The sequence below is a fragment of the Monodelphis domestica genome, chromosome 4 (assembly GCF_027887165.1).
Source record: "Monodelphis domestica isolate mMonDom1 chromosome 4, mMonDom1.pri, whole genome shotgun sequence".
In the NCBI taxonomy this organism is placed as follows: Eukaryota; Metazoa; Chordata; class Mammalia; order Didelphimorphia; family Didelphidae; genus Monodelphis; species Monodelphis domestica.
The window spans coordinates 113117762-113142779 of record NC_077230.1 but is presented as its reverse complement, the minus strand read 5'-3'; positions in this window follow the sequence as shown (position 1 = coordinate 113142779).

Here is a 25018-nt window from a genome sequence, read left to right as displayed (position 1 = left end):
TAGGATTTTTTAAATTGGGAGTGAGGACAAAGAACACCTGAATCATTGAAAAAGATTATGGAAATATAAAGAAGGGGGAAATGCTGTGCCCAAGAATGGGGATCAGAAACGTAATTGTTTGGCTAAGGGATTGTAATGAGAGATAAGGCTTGGGTTGGGGGTAGGAAAGTGATAGCAAAATATTGGAGACCCTTTAGAATTAAGGTAAAGTCTTTGTATTTTTCTTAGAAGCAATGGGGAGCTCCTGACTGTATATTATAATAAGAGTAATGAGTCAATTCTCTGATTTAGGGATATTATTTTAGAATCTATGGTAAAGAGAGAAGAAAGACTGGTTACAGGGGGACTAATTAGGAAAAGCTTCCATTTTTATTTGCAACCAGATGAGAGAAGTGTACTTTGGTGTGAATTTCATGCTAAGTGAATCATAGATTTTAAAAGGCCTGAATAAGCAAATTACAGATTATGTCAAATATCCAATTTGGACATAGCCTATAATGAATGAAACCTTTTACATAAGCTTTTGGTTTTTTGCTGTTGCATTTATGTTATTTGCAGATATTTCTCCTTCTATTTGTATAAACAATATATTTCCATGGTTTAGAGTGAATAGCAAGTGAGGTCAAGGAAAAGAAGGAGCAGGTGCTAGAATTGGGTGCCAAAGACATTGTAGAGGCAAGGAAAGTAGAAAAAAAAAAGTTATCTGGGATCAGGAACAACTCTCTCTGAGCCAAGGAATTTAACGTGATCAGAGGTAAAGTAAATCAGAGGGGCATGACAGCTTTTGACAAGAAGATTTGAAATAGAGTTAATAATGGAGGAAGATAGCTCAAAGGCCACAATCAATCATTAAGCATTTATTCAGCATTTGGGGTAGTGAAGACTCACAATTCTGATGTGTAGTTTCGCATTGCACTCTTCAGAGCTGCTCATTCATTGTTGGTGTCCACATCTCACCCAACTTTCACCTGTGGTTCTAAGAAGCTGTAGCATGTGAATCAGTTACACCTTGAAAAAAACTGTCTCAGCATACAGAATAAATAAGCCTGAGAGTAATTGACAGGCCTAAAACCCACTTGTGAGTTAGGGGGATGGATACCCCAAGTACTGGAAGACTTCCTCCAGGAGACTGGGTAGATGACAACTGTTTGTTCTAGTAAACCATGAAGATGACTGAAGCAGACACTGTGGGCTTCTTAGAACTAGGTCAGACATGGAAGGTATCAAGGTCATTTACTGCATCCCAAGCCATTTCTAGTCATCCTGACTTCTCTTGCCACTGGATTTTGATGATTTTAGAGGAGAGAGTGAAGCTGACAATTTTTTTTGCAATTCTACCTCACTTAAATCCAATTCAAATGCAAGACATTGCCCTTGTGATATTATTAGTCCTCTGAAAAAATAAGGTTGAGGGGCAGCTAAGTGGAACAAAGGATAGAGAGTCAAGCCTGGAGCTGGGAGGTCCTGAGTTCAAATATGTCCTCAAACATTACCAGCTGTGTGACTCTGGGCAAGTCACTTAATCCCCAATTACCTAACTTTTACTGCTCTTCTGCCTTAGAACCAATAATTAGTGTTGATAGGTAGAAAGTAAAGGTTTGAAGAAAAAAAGGAAAGAAAAATAATGATGAACAACAACATTAAGAATCTACTATGTGGAATCTCTTCTTTATTCCTTTTTCCTAGAATATGGTTCTTAAAAAACTTGAATTAACAACCCGTTTTGTGGTTTTTTAATAAAATAAAAATACAACATAGCAATTATAAAAATATATTGGGGAATTGTGGATAATATTTCTTTTGAAGGATCTTTCATTATTTTAAATTAATTTCAGTTTTGTTATTCTGAACTTGAAATATGCTAATAAAAAGGTTGTGGTTCTGGTAAAAAAAAAAAAGAATCTATGTGCCAGGTACTGTGAATTAACTCTGAGTTAAGCTGGAGCTAAAGGATACTGGTGTGTTGATTCTATATGACCAAAAGAAAACATGGATTCTTTGGAGCAAAGTCTGAGGATTATACTTGAATTCCCCAATCCAAACCTCCTACTCTTTATTATATACAATAGTATATTATATTATTATATACAATTAATTATATACAATTAATATGCAATAACTATTATATTTTATAAAGTTTTATTAATAATAACTAAAGTAAAAGAACTATCTAAATCCAGCCCAGTCACAAGAGAAGAGCCCAAGGGAGGAGTCATAGCAAACTTAAATACAATCCTGCAAATGTGAGGATGCAGAAAAAGGGAAAAGAATTCTGGGTAATACAGAAAGGAATTTTGGGTAATACAGTTTTAGGGGTTCAGGAATTTCTAACTATACACTAGAAAGTGTCCTTCCAAATCTCTGTCTCTTTTGCTATATTCCCTTTGAATCTAATGGAAAAAAGGGGAGTCCAGATCAGTCATCTACAATTTACAGAAAAGATCTTTTGGGGAATCTAAAGATCTTCTAGTTAATCCCATTCCTTTCCCAGAGGAAGAAATAGTGCCAGAGAGATGATATTATTTGTCCAAGGTTGAATGGTTAAACAGGAGAATTAGCTTAGAAGTCAGGACCTCCAGACACCAATCTAACGTCATTTGCATTGCATCATACTTGCATACATATATTGATGCTACTTCCTCTCTAAAATGAGTTGTAGGTATAGTATACAATCAATCACCTCCTTGATGGAGTGCAAATGATTCTGATTCTAAACTTTAGAAAAGGAGGATCAATGTCTTCATGCTATAATCTATCTTTTTTCCTCCCAACTTGTTCACTGAAGGCTACCATTTTATGACTCCACTGAAGTTTAGAAGTTAATGCCATGGAGCCAGTGGGATTTAATAGTGAGATACCACAAAAAGACATAATCATAATGGCTTAGGTGAAAGATGGGATACTGTTTAAATTCCAAAAGAGATCCATAAATTATAACATGATATCACGTCATTAGAGTTGGGGATAGTGGGTATCCAGATAATAGCTTCTTACTTTTTTAGATTTAGACCATGGACAAGGAATTTGGAAGTCTGGACAAACGTGGAAGCATATAATTGCTTAAATACAACTTAAAGACACAAATTTATGTTCTTCCTAAAACCCTTCTTTGACTTCTGGTGTTGATAATGCTATCTCCCATTAATGAATTCCTATAATAAATAATCTATACCACATGTATATTATTACCTTCTCATATACAAAGATGAACCGAATCATTCTCTTGTGAGTTTTACGTTTCTAAACTATATCCCTAATCAGTTCTAAGACTATTGAAATCAGAGGCTTTCCTCTGCCCATTCCTAAGCCACCTCCCATCATGCAATAATGACTATATAATAAAATAATAAGATCTGTCCTTGTTTGAATTTCAGATCACTCAGAACTCCATGTTAGGCACCAGAATACTTTACCACTTCAATGAATACACAATCTCATCAATGCCATTTGTGTCCATTTCCTTCAAGAAATATTCCAGTGTACTGCAGCCATGGTCCTTTAAGGTTTGTTTAGATTCTAATCCTTTTGAATTTAGGCTTTCTTCCTCTTATTCTTCATTCTTTTTACATGGCCAGCCCATCTCCTTGTCTGATCAGCCCATCTCCTTTTCTGATCAGCCATTTCCTGGATGATGACTTTTTACATCACTTTTTTATGATCACTTGTAATTTTATGGCCAGGCAACACCACAACACCTTTTGGTTCATCCACACTGATAAGTCTTTGAAGATCATGGTGTTTTCTGATCTTATCCATGTAACATCATCAGAAATTTGATCTGATTCTTTGTCTCCAGTGAATAATGTTTGGAAACACTCAAATAAAAATAAATAAATAAATAAATTTTTTAAAAAAGAAAGAAATTTGATCTGATACTCTGATTTCATTAATGTGGTAAGTGAGGACTTCTTCCATTGATGTAGATCGACAAATCACCTGTAATATCAGAAGAATGGTAATATTTTAAAAGATATAATTTTAGGGGGTCAACTGGGTAGCTCAGTGGATTGAGAGCCAGGCCTAGAGATGAGAGGTCCTAGGTTCAAATCAGACACTTCCTAGCTGTGTGACCCTGGGCAAGTCACTTAACCTCCATTCCCTAGCCCTTGCTGCTCTTCTACCTTGGAAGCAATACTTAGTATTGATTGTTTAAAACAGTGAAGGGGGGAGGGGGGAGAAGGGAATAAAGGGAATGGTGAGAGAGAAAGAGATTAGGGGTGTGGTAGAGATTATCAGTGATGAGTTAAACACTTTTTGGCTCTCCTCTCTCTCACTAAAGGAATCAAGAGGGGTATCCCTGTGATGATGTTTGAGCAGGGAAGGACAGTGACTGTTGCCCAAGACAAGAGGCTTTTGTGGGTTGAGGAATAGAATTTTCCCAGAGCTTTGCTAGTGCCTGGGACCTAAGAAACCTCCTCTGAACACAGTCCTGTCGGGAAAGGCTGACTGGCTGTCAGCTCTGGATTTTGCTTTGACCAAAGCTTGGTAGTCAGCCTTTCCCAGTTCCCTCTTTCTCTCCTTTTATCCTTCTTTCTTATCTTCTAAAAGACAACCCTGATCTGACTGTGATTTACTCAGAAGGGGTGGTTTATTGATCAAGAAACAAGGGAGGGGAAAGGAAGGAGGGATTAGGAAACCCTAAGAGATACCCAAGCAGTTTGTGTCTTCTCTGCTCAGCTGAGTCAAACAGCTTTGGCTTCTGTGGGTTTTTTTTTCCTTTTCCTTAAACTATGTACTAGACTACACTAAAGCAGGTCACACTTGTCCTTCTTGGGGAGGCACAGGTTGGGACAGGTCTTTGGGGTGACCTCCACAGGGTTTCAGGGTTGAACACCCCTCAACAGCTGATGATGGTATCTCTACTCCGTTGGTAGAAGCTCCAGTAATTTAAGGAATCTTTCTTGTCCTTCAGTGCAAGGGGAAGTTAAGGAAATCTCAGGTATCTCAATTTTGAGTCCCAAGCTCTGGTCTTCCACTCCCATCTCCCTCAGAGTCCAGAGAGCAAAAGACCTCCTCCTTTGTTCTATTCCCCATGAGCCTTTTTGCTCCTTCCAATTGTCATTCCTGTCCTTGCTTCCAGCATTCCAAAAGGTCCCTCTCTCTGCCAAGCTAATTCCTACAATTTTGAGATGCAAAGTAAGGTTTACTCCCTTCCCCTCCTTCTTGCCTCCCCCATTCCTGGTGATTCTCCTTCTGGTTTCTCTAAATCAACTCAGGGGTGAGTTTATGATGTTTCAAATGAAATACTTTTCTCTTCTCTATCTTAAATACAGGGTTTATTGGGGAAGACAGGGAAGGATAAGGAAATGGAAGGAAAGAGGATTTTGGGGTTTCCCTATCACTAGGATGATTCTTAGATTGGAGGATGGTAGAATATAGTTCAATTGGAGAAATGGCTGATAGGTCTGTAAGTTCCGTCACTATCATCAACAGAGCAAGTCAGACTTCTGTCTAGACTTCTGTCCTCCTTTCTTCTGCCTTCAAAGACACCAGGCCACCCCTTTTCTGTCTTCAAGGTTAAAAGACAGAACCCTTCAGTTTGTTTCTTCTCTTCTTCCCTCTTTCAAGGTAACCAGGGTCCACCAAGCAGTTGGTTTGCCTCTAGCTATTTCTCCCCGTAACATTCCAAAAAGAACATTCAGTTGACTGACAGGTCATCAGCCTCCACTGCTTCTGTCTTTTTGCATGCTTTCCCAATTTCTCTCTTCCACACTGTGAAGTTTTTGTTCATTTTTCTTTGGTAATTATGAGAGTGATCTCTTACGTTATCTATATCAAAAGCTATTAAGAATTCAACATAACATTGTTTAGAGTTTCTTTAAAAATCATCTTACCGGACTTCCGGTTAAGATGGCGGCTTAGAGAAAGCTGAAGTTCAGATCTCCGGAAAACCCTTCCCGACCAATCTCAAACTAGAAGCTCCTAAGGCGCCGAAATTCAAAACGATCAACAGCACAGACCCTGGGAACCCTCCTCCTGGACCTGGACCCGGTTCAAAAGGTACGGCTCCCCTTAAAAGCCAGAACCCGAGATCCCTCGGACCTCAGGGGTAGGAGCGCAGAGTCCAAGGCTCCTGGAAGCCGCAGCCGCGCCGGGCTCAGAGAGCAGGGTCTGAGGAACAACAACCCTCAGGGTCTTCTACCCAAGTCCCAGTCCGGGTGAAAGTTACTGCCTGGGGCTTCCGCTGCAGAGAGCCGGTCGGTCCGGGTGAAAGTTACTGCCTGGGGCCTCCGCTGCAAAGAGCAGGTCGGTCCGGGTGAAAGTTACTGCCTGGGGCCTCCACTGCAGAGAGCTGGTCAAAACAACAGCAACCCTCAGGGCGGGCAAGACAGCCTCACGGGCTGGATCCTGCTATCCAAGTCTCAGTGAAAGTCTGTGCTCTCGGAGCTTGGGGAAGCGGCAGCCCATCCCCCTGCAGGCCGACGAAACAGCCTCACGGCCAGGGATTCTGAAGGCAACTTCCGGAAATCGAGCCGGGGGAGAGTGTGGCCTCGTGGTCCGACGCTTCCATTCCAGTTCCAGTGAGGCATATTCAGTTTAACCCAGGGAACGCTCATAGAACCAACATCTGCCCAGGACTAAAGCCTCTGATCACCAGACAAAGACAAGAAAAGCCAATCCTCCACGTTCAGAGATGACAAACTCCACAGAAGCACAGAAGCCCCAAAATACCAAGAAAAATAAGAAGAAAGGGGCGACTCTGGACACATTCTATGGAGCCAAAATACAAAATACAGAGCAGATAGAAGAAGATATACAAGAAAATTCTCCAAAATCTTCCAAAGGAAATAGAAACTCTCCACAAACCCATGAAGAATTTGAATCAGAAAGGACCAAAAAGATGGAAGCCCTCTGGGAGGAAAAGTGGGAAATGATGCAAAAGAAATTCACGCATCTACAAAACCAGTTTGACCAAACTGTAAAAGAAAACCAGGCTTTAAAGCAAGAACTAATAAAGCAAAGCCAAAACACCAAGAAATTAGAAGAGAACATAAAATATCTCACCGACAAGGTGATAGATCTGGAAAACAGGGGGAGAAGAGAAAATTTAAGAATAATTGGACTCCCAGAAAAGCCAGAAATAAACACCAAACTGGACATGGTGATACAAGATATAATCAAAGAAAATTGCCCAGAGATTCTAGAACAAGGGGGCAATACAGCCACTGACAGAGCTCACAGAACACCTTCTACACTAAACCCCCAAAAGACAACTCCCAGGAATGTAATTGCCAAATTCCAAAGCTATCAAACAAAAGAAAAAATCCTACAGGAAGCCAGAAAAAGACAATTTAGATATAAAGGAATGCCAATCAGGGTCACACAAGACCTTGCAAGTTCTACGCTGAATGATCGTAAGGCATGGAACATGATCTTCAGAAAGGCAAGAGAGCTGGGTCTCCAACCAAGAATCAGCTACCCAGCAAAACTGACTATATACTTCCAAGGGAAAGTATGGGCATTCAACAAAATAGAAGACTTCCAACTTTTTGCAAAGAAAAGACCAGAGCTCTGTGGAAAGTTTGATACCGAAAATCAAAGAGCAAGGAATACCTGAAAAGGTAAATATTAAGGAAAGGGGAAAAATGTTATCTTCTTTTACTCAAACTCTCTTCTATAAGGACTACATTTATATCAACCTATGTATACTAATATGTGGGGAAAATGTAATGTATAAATAGGGGGTAAAGAAAGACCAAATAGAATAATGGTTCTCACACAAAGATTCACAGGGGAAGGGGAGGGGAAGAAAACTCCTATAAGAAGGAGAGGAAGAGAGGGGGGGGGGGTTTACTTAAACCTCAATCTCAGGGAAATCAACTCTGAGAGGGAAAAACATCCAGATCCATTGGGATCTTGAATTCTATCTTACCCAACAAGGGTAAGGAGAAGGGAAAACCAAGGGGGGGAGGGGGAGAGGGAGAACAAAAAGGGAGGGAAAGAGAGGGGGGAGGGGGAGGGAACAAAAAGGGAGGGACTAAAAAGGGAAACATCAAGGGAGGGGACAAGGGGGACTGATTCAAAGTAAATCACTGGACTAAAAGGTAGAGCCGAAGAAGAAAAGGTTAGAATTAGGGAAGGCAATCAAAATGCCAGGGAGTCCACAAATGACAATCATAACTTTGAACATGAATGGGATGAACTCACCCATAAAACGTAGACGAATAGCTGAATGGATTAGAATCCAAAACCCTACCATATGTTGTCTTCAAGAAACACACATGAGGCGGGTTGACACCCACAAGGTCAGAATTAAAGGATGGAGTAAGACCTTCTGGGCCTCAACTGATAGAAAGAAGGCAGGAGTGGTAATCATGATATCTGATAAAGCCAATGCAAAAATAGACCTGATCAAAAGGGATAGGGAAGGTAATTATATTTTGTTAAAAGGGACTCTAGACAATGAGGAAATATCATTAATCAACATGTATGCACCAAATAATATAGCACCCAAATTTCTAATGGAGAAACTAGGAGAATTGAAGGAAGAAATAGACAATAAAACCATACTAGTGGGAGACTTAAACCAACCATTATCAAATTTAGATAAATCAAATCAAAAAATAAATAAGAAAGAGGTAAAAGAAGTGAATGAAATCTTAGAAAAATTAGAATTAATAGACATATGGAGAAAAATAAATAGGGATAAAAAGGAATACACCTTCTTCTCAGCACCACATGGCACATTCACAAAAATTGACCATACATTAGGTCACAGAAACATAGCACACAAATGCAAAAAAGCAGAAATAATGAATGCAGCCTTCTCAGATCACAAGGCAATAAAAATAATGATTAGTAATGGTACATGGAAAACCAAATCTAAAACCAATTGGAAATTAAACAATATGATACTCCAAAACCGTTTAGCTAAAGAAGAAATCATAGAAACAATTAATAATTTCATCAAGGAAAATGACAATGGCGAAACATCCTTTCAAACCTTTTGGGATGCAGCCAAAGCGGTAATCAGAGGCAAATTCATATCCCTGAAAGCTCATATTAACAAACAAGGGAGAGCAGAGATCAATCAATTGGAAATGCAATTGAAAAAACTCGAAAGCGATCAAATTAAAAACCCCCAGCAGAAAACCAAATTAGAAATCCTAAAAATTAAGGGAGAAATTAATAAAATCGAAAGTGATAGAACTATTGATTTAATAAATAAGACAAGAAGCTGGTACTTTGAAAAAACAAACAAAATAGACAAAGTACTGGTCAATCTAATTAAAAAAAGGAAGGAAGAAAAGCAAATTCACAGCATTAAAGATGAAAAGGGGGACAGCACCTCCAATGAGGAGGAAATTAAGGCAATCATTAGAAATTACTTTGCCCAATTATATGGCAATAAATACACCAATTTAGGAGAAATGGATGAATATATACAAAAATACAAACTGCCTAGACTAACAGAAGAGGAAATAGAATTCTTAAATAATCCCATATCAGAAATTGAAATCCATCAAGCCATCAAAGAACTTCCTAAGAAAAAATCCCCAGGGCCTGATGGATTCACCTGTGAATTCTATCAAACATTCAGAGAACAGTTAACCCCAATACTATACAAACTATTTGACATAATAAGCAAAGAGGGAGTTCTACCAAACTCCTTTTACGACACAAACATGGTACTGATTCCAAAACCAGGCAGGTCAAAAACAGAGAAAGAAAATTATAGGCCAATCTCCCTAATGAATATAGATGCAAAAATCTTAAATAGGATACTAGCAAAAAGACTCCAGCAAGTGATCAGAAGGATCATTCACCATGATCAAGTAGGATTCATACCAGGGATGCAGGGCTGGTTCAACATTAGGAAAACCATCCACATAATTGACCACATCAACAAGCAAACTAGCAAGAATCACATGATTATCTCAATAGATGCAGAAAAAGCCTTTGATAAAATACAACACCCATTCCTACTAAAAACACTAGAAAGCATAGGAATAGAAGGTTCATTCCTAAAAATAATAAACAGTATATATCTAAAACCATCAGCTAATATCATCTGCAATGGGGATAAACTAAATCCATTCCCATTAAGATCAGGAGTGAAACAAGGATGCCCATTATCACCTCTATTATTTGACATTGTATTAGAAACACTAGCAGTAGCAATTAGAGAAGATAAAGGAATTGAAGGCATCAAAATAGGCAAGGAGGAGACCAAGTTATCACTCTTTGCGGATGACATGATGGTCTACTTAAAGAATCCTAGAGATTCAACCAAAAAGCTAATTGAAATAATCAACAACTTTAGCAAAGTTGCAGGATACAAAATAAACCCACATAAATCATCAGCTTTTCTATATATCTCCAACACAGCTCAGCAGCAAGAACTAGAAAGAGAAATCCCATTCAAAATCACCTTAGACAAAATAAAATACCTAGGAATCTATCTCCCAAGACAAACACAGGAACTATATGAACACAACTACAAAACACTCGCCACACAACTAAAACTAGACTTGAACAATTGGAAAAACATTAACTGCTCATGGATAGGACGAGCCAATATAATAAAAATGACCATCCTACCCAAACTTATTTATCTATTTAGTGCCATACCCATTGAACTACCAAAATACTTCTTCACTGATTTAGAAAAAACCATAACAAAGTTCATTTGGAAGAACAAAAGATCAAGGATATCCAGGGAAATAATGAAAAAAAACACATATGATGGGGGCCTTGCAGTCCCAGACCTCAAACTATATTACAAAGCAGCAGTCATCAAAACAATTTGGTACTGGCTAAGAAACAGAAAGGAAGATCAGTGGAATAGACTGGGGGAAAACGACCTCAGCAAGACAGTATACGATAAACCCAAAGATCCCAGCTTTTGGGACAAAAATCCACTATTCGATAAAAACTGCTGGGAAAATTGGAAGACAGTGTGGGAGAGACTAGGAATCGATCAACACCTCACACCCTACCGCAAGATAAATTCAAAATGGGTGAGTGACTTAAACATAAAGAAGGAAACCATAAGTAAATTGGGTAAACACAGAATAGTATACATGTCAGACCTTTGGGAGGGGAAAGGCTTTAAAACCAAGCAAGATATAGAAAGAATCACAAAATGTAAAATAAATAATTTTGACTACATCAAACTAAAAAGCTTTTGTACAAACAAAACCAATATAACTAAAATCAGAAGGGAAACAACAAATTGGGAAAAAATCTTCATAGAAACCTCTGACAAAGGTTTAATTACTCATATTTATAATGAGCTAAATCAATTGTACAAAAAATCAAGCCATTCTCCAATTGATAAATGGGCAAGGGAAATGGATAGGCAGTTCTCAGATAAAGAAATCAAAACTATTAACAAGCACATGAAGAAGTGTTCTACATCTCTTATAATCAGAGAGATGCAAATCAAAACAACTCTGAGGTATCACCTCACACCTAGCAGATTGGCTAACATAACAGCAAAGGAAAGTAATGAATGCTGGAGGGGATGTGGCAAAGTAGGGACATTGATTCATTGCTGGTGGAGCTGTGAACTGATCCAACCATTCTGGAGGGCAATTTGGAACTATGCCCAAAGGGCGACAAAAGAATATCTACCCTTTGACCCAGCCATAGCACTGCTGGGTCTGTACCCCAAAGAGATAATGGACACAAAGACTTGTACAAAAATATTCATAGCTGCGCTCTTTGTGGTGGCCCAAAACTGGAAAACGAGGGGATGCCCATCAATTGGGGAATGGCTGAACAAACTGTGGTATATGTTGGTGATGGAATACTATTGTGCTCAAAGGAATAATAAAGTGGAGAAGTTCCATGGAGACTGGAACAACCTCCAGGAAGTGATGCAGAGCGAGAGGAGCAGAACCAGGAGAACATTGTACACAGAGACTAATACACTGTGGTATAATCGAACGTAATGGACTTCTCCATTAGGGGCGGTGTAATGTCCCTGAACAACGTTCAGGGATCCAGGAGAAAAAAAAACACCATTCATAAGCAAAGGATAAACTATGGGAGTGGAAACACCGAGAAAAAGCAACTGCCTGAATACAGAGGTTGAGGGGACATGACAGAGGATAGACCTTAAATGAACACTCTAATGCAAATACTATCAACAAAGCAATGGGTTCAAATCAAGAAAACATCTAATGCCCAGTGGACTTACGCGTCGGCTATGGGGGGTGGGGGGGAGGAAAAGAAAATGATCTATGTCTTTAACGAATAATGCTTGGAAATGATCAAATAAAATATATTTTAAAAAAAAATCATTTTACCATGTAGAATCAATAGTCCTAAGTGTTGATAAAATGTGTCCCTGTCAATTGACATTTTTTGTTCAATAGTTTCTTCATATGTAAAATCAGAGATTTTGAAAAAAAAATTTTTAAAGGGAACCAAATCATATCTCTTTTCTAGCCATGACTACAGATAAGAGGACATTCATTTTTAATCAACAAAGGAAATATCATGAAATCATAGCATTGTGCAGAATTCTTAAAACAGGAAAAAGCAAATTAGAAATCAAGGATCAACTCCTTATTATCACCTACTTTTGTATGCCCCAGAGCTATATTAAAAAGCATTCTTAGTTCCTAGGCAGTACAAAAACACCTCAGACACTAGATTTGGTCCTTGGCTATAGCACAAACTACTGCCCAAGATTCCAGAGTATTCTGGGATTTTTAGCCAGGTGTCCACAAAAGTAAACCACACAAATGAACAAAAAAAAAATCTGGCCCCAAATCCCAGAGTAATTTAAAGCTTCTTCACTGAAATTTATGTCAGAAAGTACCAGAACAAGAAATATCACTTTTATATAGCAATTTGAGGTTTAAAATAATAATAACAATAATTTCTTAAAAAGAATATATTTTGATTATTATCCTCATTTTGCAAAAAAGAAAATTGAAACTCAGGGAGATAAACTTTTCCAGGATCACATACACACAGCAGATAGAAAAAATAGATCTTGAACACATATCATCTAATTCCAGGGACCATATCCTTTCCATTTTTTCAAGCTGTCTTTCACTATGGCATACCAGAGTTGGAAGAAACTGCAGAAATTATCTAACCCCCCCATTTCACAGATAAGGAAACTGAAGCTTTTAGAAGCAAAATAACTTTTCTAAAGACACACAGGTAGTTATCAACTGAGGCAATATTGGAACCTAAGTCTTCACTCTCTTTCTATTCTACCTCACTGAAATCACTCCAAATGTTTTAGAAAGAATTTAAAGCAGCAATCGTAAGCTTTTTCATCTTATACTTACTATCCACATGAGATGTGGCATATCATCTTCATTTAATATCCTGATTTGTTCTTGTTGTCATAGACTCATTGCATCTTTCAGATTAAAAAAAACAAAACAATAATAATCCAGCAATCATCCCAACTAGGAGGTATTCACATCTTTGCAATCAGAGGAGAAAATGTTTGGAGCCCATGCTTTCAATCCAATAAATGCTTAAATGGAAGGTGGATTTTTCTTCTCCCTCTACTTTGACTGATGACACCCAAAACCTAACATTACGTATTTGAGAATGAAAATGAAAGCTATACAAAATACCATGTGACCAATACCTCACTCACTCAACTAAATAGAAGTATTATGATGCCTGCCTCACACTGTTGGAAAAATAAAATACTGATATCAGTGACCATAAATTCTGCCAGCCATCAAGCACTTGATCTTTTATTCCCTAAATGGAGCTTTGGGTTGGAAAGGTCAGCCCTCCAGGTAGGAAAGGTGATGCTCCATTAAAGATGGGCATTTGCTGTTCTGTACTTCTGTGTTAGACTTCCCTCTAAATCAGTAAAAAAGCAGACTTGAGCCAAGATCTCACCCAGACTTCAGGCTACCTAATGTTCATTGTGAATCTTAGCAGAAGACATTTTGCATGCAAAAGCATTGTTCATCAAGCCTATAATTAAAGGATCGATTCTTTCTGTGCATGCACAAAAAGAGAGGATTATTAATTACTGATTAATAGGTAGCAAGATTAAGTTGGGCACCAAGAGAGACTAGATGTCCAACTTCCTTCTCTTGTCCATTTTTCACTACCAGAGCTGATGAAACAGTGGAGGAGATGAATAATTCTGCATGATCCTGCAGCAATGCCTTTCTTGTTCTAAATATGGCCCTTGTGGTGCATTCCCTACAATCTGTCATCTGGGACTCTTTAGGGTTTAATAACTCTCAGTAAATGTCAACTCAATTCTGGCGTGTTTGTCCAGCTGACCGTGCTCTGTGTATGAACCAGAGCTCAGGACCCAAGGGTGCCATACATGTCCTGGTCCTTTCATCTCCTCTGATAAGATGGTTCTCTTTTTATCTCACCTCAGTGTCTCAACAAACCCCTAAGGAGAATGGGTAGGTAGGTAACATCAAGTGGAGATTTCCAGATATTCCTCTAACTGACTGGGGAACAGAAATGACAGGTGAATGCTAGAGGCAACCTATGTTGTAATCCTTTCAACTTAGCTTCTGTTACTGAAAATACTAATTCAGTAAAGAAAGAGAGAGAGCCCAGGTTTTACTCCTCCTTTTTCATTTTTAAGATTTCCTTTTGATGTGATAGAAGTATGCTTGAGGGATATTTTGCAAGACATTGATCTACATTTCCTAGTTCTGAATTTCTGCAGGGAAGGGAGTCAGTTTTCCCCACCTAGCCAGGTCTTTACCTTTGAGAATTTGGGTACTACCTAAATTTAAGTTTTATTTTAGAGGGAAAAATGGGTAACTTCTATTGTTTTATTAGCAATTATAATGTCAATCATATTAATAATAACTACTCAGGTAACAATATAGACCACATGCCACAATAGGAGGAATATTAGATTTGAATTCACAGCATGTAAATTTGAATCCCAGATCTGCTAATGAGAATAATCCCTGTTGCTTTGGACTAGTCATTTCCCCTCTCTGGGTCTCATTTCCTTATCTAAAAAAAAAAAAGAATAAAAGAAAAAAGAAAATCTAGAAAAAGCATTTGCTAAAGGCCTATCTGCTTCTAAATTCAGTAATCCTGATAATAATTCAAGGCACTAACATTCCAACTTATACCTTAAAAAAAAACATATTAATCAAAACTAACCTGTGAATTAAGAAGTAGATGCATTATCATCATCATCATCATCATCATCAGTTATTCTCATTTTATATATGGAGAATCTATGGCTAAAATAATTTTAGAAACCTGTTAAGTGAATCACCTAGTTAATCAGGACCGGAATTAATATTTGAGCTCAAACCTTCAGATTCCAAGTGCTTCTTTCTTTCCACCACGTGCTGAGAGAGAGAGAGAGAGAGAGAGAGAGAGAGAGAGAGAGAGAGAGAGAGAGAGAGCCCCTAGGCCAAGTCATCAAGGAACAATGGCTTTGAGTCCTGGTATATCTATTTAGAATATGTTTATGGATAGACTTTTTGATTTTATCAGAGTAGCAAAATGATTATACCTTTGCTTTTGGAAAATCATGTTAATAGTTACATGAAAGTTAGATTGGGGAACAGATACAGGGAGTAAAATCAGGAAGCTTTTTAAATAGTATATGGAATGATGATCTAAAATAAGGTGATCATAGTCTGAATATAGATATGATATCTGTATGAAAAAGATATGAACGATACTAAAAAGGGGGTTCCATAGTACTTGGCAAGGTAGTTGATATAGGAGAATCTTGGGGGAAAGGAAGAATGCAAAGTTGAGGACAACATAGATTTTCAATAGTTGACTGGACAAATGGTGGTTCCTGGAACAGAAACAGGAAAAAATAGGGAATAGGGTAGAATTACAGGGAAAGGTTCTAAGTTTGTAAAGGCCTGTTTGAAGTTTGAAATGCCTGTGGAATATCCATATGAAGATGTCAAATAGCCACTAAGAGATGCAGGACAGGAGCTCAGGAGATAGGTGAGGCATTATATAGATTATGATGTCTGCTTAAACTTATCTGAATCCATAGGGGTAGGTGAAATCACAAAGACTGTATAGAACAAAGAAGGATGACCCAAAACAAAGCCCTGGATTGCACCAATTTCTAGAAGGCAATATATGGATGATGAAAATGCCAAGAGGACTTGGGAGGTACAAAGGAAATCCAGACTGAAGAGTATAATTTCAAAATCATGAAGAAAAGAGTAATCAGAAGCAGGGAGTTGCCTGGAAAGCTACAGCCAAGTCAAGATGGATGACTACTGAGAAAAAGCCATTGGATATAGAAATCACTGATGACTTTGAAGAAAGCAGTTCTGATCAAATGGGGAAAATGGAAGCCATATTGCCAAGGGATCAGAAATGTGAAAGTACAGGAAGCAACTACAAACAGATTTTCCTAAAATTTGAAATCAAGGAAAAGATAAAGTGTGGAAGTGTGATGTCATGGTAAGTAATTTTTTTAAACTCTTACGTTCTGTCTTAAAATCAATACTGTGTATTGTCTCCAAGGCAGAAGAGTGGCAAGGGCTAGGCAATGGGGGTCAAGTGACTTGTCCAGGGTCACACAGCTGGGAAGTGTCTGAGGCCAGATTTGAACCTAGGACCTCCCATCTCTAGGCCTGGCTCTCAATCCACTGAAATACCCAGCTACACCCAAGCAATTTTTTTTAAGGATAGAGAAGACCTGGGTATGCTTCTAGGTATCAGGGAAGGAACAAATAGATATAGATACTTAAAATTAGGGATATATGTGTGTGTGTGTGTGTGTGTGTGTGTGTGTGTGTGTCTGTGTGTGTGTGTGTGTGTGTGTGTGTGTAATCAAAGGGGTAAGGCCCTGAAAGAAAAATGAAGAGAAGAGATTAAGGATACAAGACAATGGCGTGTGTGAGGAAATAGGAAATGATGTGTTCTTAGGCTATAGGAGAGGATAAAAGATGATGTGCAAGTAAATTGAATTGTGAAATTAGTAAGAAGAGGAAGTTCATGACAGAAGATCTCATTTTCTTTTTAAATTTCAATGAAGTATAACAAGAGATTCTCCTTAGGAAAGAAAGGGAGGAAGGTGCTAGTACAAGATGCTTTAAGAAGAGAGGATAAAGTGTGGAATAGCCATACATAGTGGAATAGCTACAAGGGGAACAAGATATAGTTAATTAAAGAAGAATAAAAGAATTGCTGTTTAGCAGTGAGGATCCAATTAAGCCTGGAAAGCAAAAAATTTAATGGATTCTATTAGCATCACTGTGTGACTTCCTTCTGTAGTGTTAAACAAGCACACAAATGAAGAAGGCAAGATGGTAGGAATAATTCAGATATGAGGATTAGAAAAGGGAGAGCTATTATAGGAAAAGGAAGCTAGTTATTATTCAATGGCCAAGAAAAGCCTACAGTTCATTAGACAACTAGTTAACTAATGTTAAGATTTTAAAGGGAAGAAGGCAAGACCCTAACAAGATTCCTTTAAGGATCCTCTTATCTTTAATGATGAGATAAAGAAAGTCCTTTCCACCTCTCCAAAAGAAACTTTATTATGTATTTCATGACATCTATCACTGACCCGCTTGACATAAATGTAAACATTTATGTCAAAAATTTTAAATATCAGAGTTCATATTACATCAGAAATGAACAAAAATATATAATTGGTGACAATTCAGTAATAAACTGTCCTACTACTTAGAAGTTCTTAGACCAAAACTTCTTTCAATTTATCTCAAATTGGGCTAGAGATATCTACAAAACAAATAGTTTATACTGTTTAGCTCTGCTGTAATCCTCAAACTGAGATAATTCAATACAACCAACATTTCCCTGTTGGGGGAGACTTAAAAACAGAGGCAGGAGTTGAGAAAAGTAATAGAAAATTAGATTGAATGAGATGAGAAAGATATATTGACAGATAATTTACAGGGAGGAAAAAACAAATCTTTAATAGTGACTTGAAAAATGTTTAACCTCACTAATGATCATAGAGATGCAAATTAAACTACCTTTGAGGTACTACCTCACAGGTACCAAATTGGATTGGAAAAGTGAAGCAGAATGATAGCAGCAGAAAGGAAACGTGAGATGCACAAATTTAGACATCACCATCTCAAATGTTCAGAAGGACTATTTGTGTCTGACCTCTGGAAGAGGCTTTTGAAGTTTCACTGGACTGCTCTGTCACAGTTGAGCACCCTGATCCTCTTGATCCCGACATCATAATGTCAGTGATCCTCTTCAAGTAAGAAGGACAAGCAAGAATAACAACAACAACCAAATTGGGTAAAAACATAATAATGAGCATGAAACTCAGTGTTATTAGTATTGTGGAAAAACAAATACATTTATGCATTGCTGGTGCAATTGTGAAGCAGCAGAATTATTTTAGAAAAACAATTTGACTCAAATAGAGTCACTAAAGAAAAAGTTCTCAAGCAAAAAAAAATGAGTTAGCAAATGTTATTTTAGTCACCTCTTGGACTTTGACTTTGACTCCTTGCTTGGTGAAATAAAACTAAGACTTTCTTTTTTTTTTAAATATATTTTATTTGATCATTTCCAAGCATTATTCGTTAAAGACATAGATCATTTTCTTTTCCTCCCCCCCACCCCCCATAGCCGACGCGTAAGTCCACTGGGCATTAGATGTTTTCTTGATTTGAACCCATTGCTTTGTTGATAGTATTTGCATTAGAGTGTTCATTTAGAGTCTATCCTGTGTCATGTCCCCTCAACCTCTGTATTCAGGCAGTTGCTTTTTCTCGGTAAAACTAAGACTTTCTAAGAGATGTTTTGCTTATTCTAGAGCTGCCCAATGGCTATTACTCATCCTTTCCCATCTCCAGACCCAGGATCTACTTGCATCTGACAACCCAACTCAAGCCCCAGACTTGGTAACTAAAGAAAGGAGAATGGTTAAGGCTTATGCAATTTTCTAAATAATAGTTGTTGGTATTTATATTTATATTTTATCCATCCCCCTATAAAGGAAGCATCACAATCTTTAGAAAAGTAGAAGTAGGAAAAAAAAGGATAATGTTGAGTAAATAAGGTAATTCAATATTTCAGTATCATTGCATAGATGTTTGTATGTGTATCCAGTTGTGGCTTGAACACAGGTCATAACTCCCAAGTGACACACTTGGGGATGGCCAACACTACAGAAAAGATCTTATTAGAGTGAAGAATAAAAAATACTTAGACCTTTAAACAAACAGATCACAAAAGTCTATGGTATAACTTCAATGTCTTCTCAGTTTTATATTTAAAAACCACAAAGAGGAGTTGACTTCAGTCCATATTTTGTTCTTAGTCTTTTGCTTCACAACTATTTACATGAACTTCTATGCATAAATGTTATATTAATTTTCAGTGACTCCTTCTAAATCTTTATCTGCTTTCTTGTTTTGTCCATTTATTACCATTTATTTCACTTTAATGTGATACCAACTCACACTTGATTATTCTTTCTTTTGCTAACCATTGTTTTAGGAAGGTTCTCCTAGCTTTCTTTATATTTCTTCTATTTGTTTATCTGAGTTGAATTTTAATACTATATTATATTCATGGATCTATGGGGAGGAGTGATATACATCACCTCTTCTTTTATCTTAGATCAGAAAGACTAATATTCTCCTCTTACAGATGAAGAATCCAGAATAGTAATGTGACCTATGCAAAGTCAAATACTTAAGAGAGCAGTAGTTGGTACTCTAACCCATTAATTACAACCTCAAAATCGATGTATTTTTTCTTCCTAAAATATCACACTAATTTATTCTAGACTTCTCTTTTCATTGGACTGTGAAATTGGACTGGAAAAGAAAGAAAGAAAGAAAGAAAGAAAGAAAGAAAGAAAGAAAGAAAGAAAGAAAGAAAGAAAGAAAGAAAGAAAGAAAGAAAGAAAGAAAGAAAGAAAGAAAGAAAGAAAGAAAGAGAGAAAGAAAGAAAGAAAGAAAGAGAGAAAGAAAGAGAGAGAGAAAGAGAGAGAGAAAGAGAGAGAGAAAGAGAGAGAGAAAGAGAGAGAGAAAGAGAGAGAGAAAGAAAGAGAGAAAGAAAGAGAGAAAGAAAGAAAGAAAGAAAGAAAGAAAGAAAGAAAGAAAGAAAGAAAGAAAGAAAGAAAGAGAAAGAAAGAAAGAAAGAAAGAAAGAAAGAAAGAAAGAAAGAAAGAAAGAAAGAAAGAAAGAAAGAAAGAAAGAAAGAAAGAAAGAAAGAAAGAAAGGAAGGAAGAAAGGAAGGAAGGAAGAAAGGAAGAAAGAAAGAAAGAAAGAAAGAAAGAAAGAAAGAAAGAAAGAAAGAAAGAAAGAAAGAAAGAAAGAAAGAAAGAAAGAAAGAAAGAAAGAAAGAAAGAAAGAAAGAAAGAAAGAAAGAAAGAAAGAAAGAAAGAAAGAAAGAGTGGAAGAAAGAGAGGAAGAAAGAGTGGAAGAAAGAGAGGAAGAATATAAGGAAGGAAGGAAGGACAAAAGGAAGCAAAGAAGTAAGGAAGCAAGGAAAGGAGGGAGCAAGGAAGGAAGGAAGGAATATCCATTCTGGTTTCATTTAAAGAAACAGAGATATTATTAAAAACATTTCCAAATGTAAAGGAATGAAACAACGACTACCGATTCTCTTATTTAAAAATAAAATCACAAATGGGTTTCTTCAAGATGCTCAGCAAAACTTAGGGAAGATTTTATAGACTATTTAGAATGTACCTTAATGGTCATTAAGTTACTTATACCTAATAAGGAATTCCTTCTGTAATAGATAATAATGAGGAGGTATATTTGATGGGTAAATGATAACTAACAGATCAGGTAGTTATCTTATTTTTCCTAACCCTTCCTTCCTCCCATTTCCTCCCTCTCTCTCCCAGCCTCTTCTTCAGCCTCTTCAGTTAAGGATCTCCCTATGCTACAGGTTGGAGAATATTGTGAGGAATTGTTGATAGGTCTGGCAGTTCAGTCACTATCATAAACAGAGCAAGTCAGAGAGATTATTCCAAGACCAAGAGATAAATCAGCTCCTCCTTCCCTGGTATGTGACTACCATCAGAAGTCAGGTCCAGAGTCCAGCCACAGTTGGCTTTTGCCTTCAACTGTTTCCAGGTAACATTCCAAATGGACCCTTCATTTGATTGACAGGTCACCACTCAGCCACTGCTTCTTGTTTTGCTGTATGCCTTTCCCAATTCCTCTTTCATATTTCTATTACTTCAAAAAGTAGTCATTCAACCAACACTGGAAGACTGATACTGATAGCTGTTTACTTCATAACTATCTATAGGCTGCAAATCCCCCCAGAAAAGCAATTTGAAAAGGCCAGTGAGCCTCAGATCACCAGCCCTTTCATTAAACAGAATGCCTCTTACATGCCACTGAATGTGTTTGAATAAGTTACAAGTGTTTGGGAAGATATGATAAAGTGACATACTTGATGGAGAGTTTATTATAGTAAAAAGAATGCCTGATTTAATGTCACAGGACCAGAGTTCTAGTCCCAGTTCTACTTCTTACTATCCATATTATCTTGACCATTTTCCTTCCTATGCCTCATTTCTTTTTGAAAATGAAAGGATTCCAGATATAAATCCTGTGACAGTTTATGTTGTGTTTTGTGTAGGAGACATATACATACATACACACACAGTTATAAATATATAATCTATCCCCACATACACACACATGCACTTTAAAAAAGGAATTCCACCAGATGGCCCTGGGATGGAAAAGGCTGTGCCAAATAAATTGAAAACCTGGGAAATCCTACCAGTATTCACTATCTGAAGCCTCATGTGATACATAAGAAAGAGACTTAGCTTTAGAGTCAGAAAGACCTGTTTCAGGCTAGGATTTCAACTTCTATTTGGTTGGCCTTGGGCAAAGCACAAGGTCTCTGTTTCATCGTAAAATAAAGATGTTGTACTAGTTGATCTGGAAGCTCCCTTCCAGCTATGATCCAATGATCTGCCTAAGTAATTATAGAGAGGCAGATCACTTTAAGTTTGTACATCAGATGTAGAATTTATTTTGACTGTGACAACCAAAAGAATTTATTATGCAACTAAAATGCTGCCCTGGCTATTCTAAAATGATCATAAATTTCTAGAAAAGGGGACAGAGGCTTTAAAATTAAGGCTAGATGTAAAAATAAGAGGACTTGAGTTTAAATTCTAACTCTGCAGCTCACTAAGAACCCTTAGAATGTGAGCTCCTGGATGATAAAGATTTTCTTTGCATATCTTTATACCATCAACACTTAACACAATTCTCAGCACGTAGTAAACAGGTAATAAATATTTATTTACTGACTTGACACCCCCCCCTTTACCTTGAACAAATCATTTACTTAACTTCTGGAGGTCTTAGTTGCACCATCTATTAAATGAGAGGGTTCAGTCTATGATGCCTACTAGCTATAAGTTTATGATCCTATAACCTCACATTGTTCTTTACATAAATACGTTTATTTAAGGTTGACCTTTACTAGAATACATGTAGTACCTAAAAGAGGATACACCAATATTTGGGAAATGTCTCCTTGGACCAACATGTATAAGAGATACTTTAGAAATGTGTCCATTTTTTACTAGCAACACTCTGAAATGGTCCAAAACACATTTTATGCTATACAAGTATTGCTTTAAAGTAGTCATTTTTTTTCAGAAGATGCTATTACAGTTGAAACAAAAATGGCAATCTGCTGGATTCTTTTAATAAACAAAAGCTATTTAACTAAACCATCAATTACATCACCATGGGAGGAAGATGGGATCAGCCACGCTGAAATAATCCAGCTGGTTTGGGATCTGTCATCACAGAATATTCCATTTCCATCCCTTCCACCCCCAACAGACATTTATATGTATTTTAAATAGAGTACAGAGTAGCTCTGATTGAAAGAAGAATTCTAGCTCTTTTGATTCTGTGATTATGAGGCTTCACTGAAATCCACGTGAGTTGTAATATTAGACTGAACATTGAATGCTGAATTGTCTCTATACCAGGTGTACGTGAGGAAATAAATTGTCTTCTATGACCTTTGGAGGTGGTCTGTGCGTCATTTTGGACATTTTGATGTGATAAAATGTCAGTACATTTACCTGTTTTAATTTTTTCCTATTTCCTTTGGCTGAGCAATGAGAGTTTTAAAAAATACAGTAATAAGAATAAGGAAGGAACAGCTAAAGTCCTCCCCCAAATCTCTGAAAATAGGAAAGTTTCTGATTAGTTTAGAGTTAAGTTGATATTATGGAATGAGTCAATGAGTTTGTTCTGGAACATTCTAAATGGAGAACAGAGTCAGAAGGCTCCTTTCAGTTCACAGACCAGAAAGGAGACAGATGCCATCATATGGAACACCTGATTTAGAGAACATCATTGACTAAGCCAAATTAGGGCAATTGCCACTAAATATAATGAAAAAAGAAAGTTTGGGAAGTAAAGAATGTTTAGACCTCACCCAGACAGATAATTCTGATTTTCAGGATATTGATGAGGTCTATCTTTATATTGGCATAAGAGACTCAGCAAAGAAACACTTCTGAGCAAATTGCATTAGCACTAACTCTGCATTTTAAGATCTCAAAGAATTTCCTAGAACCTCAAGTAGTTAAATGATGTACTTAAATTCTCAGTCTGAAATGGACCAAAACCCAGATTTCATGGCTCCAAGACTAGTGTTCTATCTACTTCTTCATAACCATTTCTTTTATTTATACTTCTAATTACATTTCCCTGGTTTATTATTGGGAATGTCCTATTCCTTTGTAAATTAACCCTAGCAATGCTCTCCTGAGGTAACATGGATAAAGCAATGTGTTTAAAATCAGAAAAGATGAGCTCAAATCCAACTTCAGATAATTAGTTAACAATATGACTATGACCCTGGGCAAGTCACTTAACCCTTGTGTCTCAGTTACATCAACTGTAAAACAGGGATAACAACAGCACCTACATCCTGGGGTTGTTATGAGGATTAAATAAGATAGTATTTATAAAGCACTTAGCATAGTACCTGGTATGTAGGAAGTGCTTAATATATTTATTTACTTTTTTATTCCTTCCTATAAATAGAAGGGTGTAGAAGAGAAAGAGAAAGCAGAAGCCAGAATCAGCCCCAAAATTACATTGACAATGGAAGAAAAGAAGAGAGCATAATTGTGTTCTAAATGAGACAAATCTCCCAATTTAGGGAGCAACACATGCAAGATGAAGGATCAGCAGGGTTCAAGAAGTTTTGTGCCTTGAGTTGGAACTCAGTAATCAGGAAAGGTTAAGTGTAATAATTGAAAAGAGAAATCTCTTGGGCCAAGGGAAAGGTCTTCTGAATTGATTTTGTGAAAGAACTTTGAAATGACCATGATTCAGCATAGCTGAAGCCCTAAGGTTGAGTCTTTTGGGTGTTATTAGAAAGGATGGTATTAATTCCAGTAGCTCTTGCTAAATAGCACACATTTCATTTTTCCTAATTTGCTGAAAGATTAATTCATCTAGCTTGTTATTTCTCATGATCATGCCTCTGAAAGTGTCTGTATGAGTACATGTACAGTATTTTGGTCCTTCCTCTCCTAATTTTGTGGAATAAACATGAATTTTGCTATTAGTGGGTTTTTTGCCCTCTCTATATTTTTCTCCAGATGGCTGGAGAAAAAAAATCATAAGTAAGAATTCCAGCACCTGGAGTAAATGCAATTGTTCTGGGAAAGAACTGATGGTGTGAAGCAAGAATCAGACGTTTGACCACTCCACTGCATGATTGAGGTAGACTAAAGACAAATCGAGAGAAAGAGGAGTTTGATCAACTGGGAATACTGAATTCCTGCACTAGATCTGTGATTGTCAGTATTAGAGGGAATTCTTTTGAAAGCTTCATAAAATTACTTGAAAAAATGAAGCCACGCTGTATTATTCTGCCTTTAATTTTAGTTAATAAGATTATTGACAGATTCCTTTGTGCCAGATACTTAACTCTGACACCATGGGCTGGTTCAGTCTTGGAGGCCACTCTGTATTAATTTTATCAATGTCTTATGACCCAAACTAGGTTTCCGTCAAGACCAATAGAATCTGCCACTTTCTCTCAAAAGTTGCTCAGAAACTTTTTGAGCACCAGGCTAAAAATATATGAGATAAAAAAA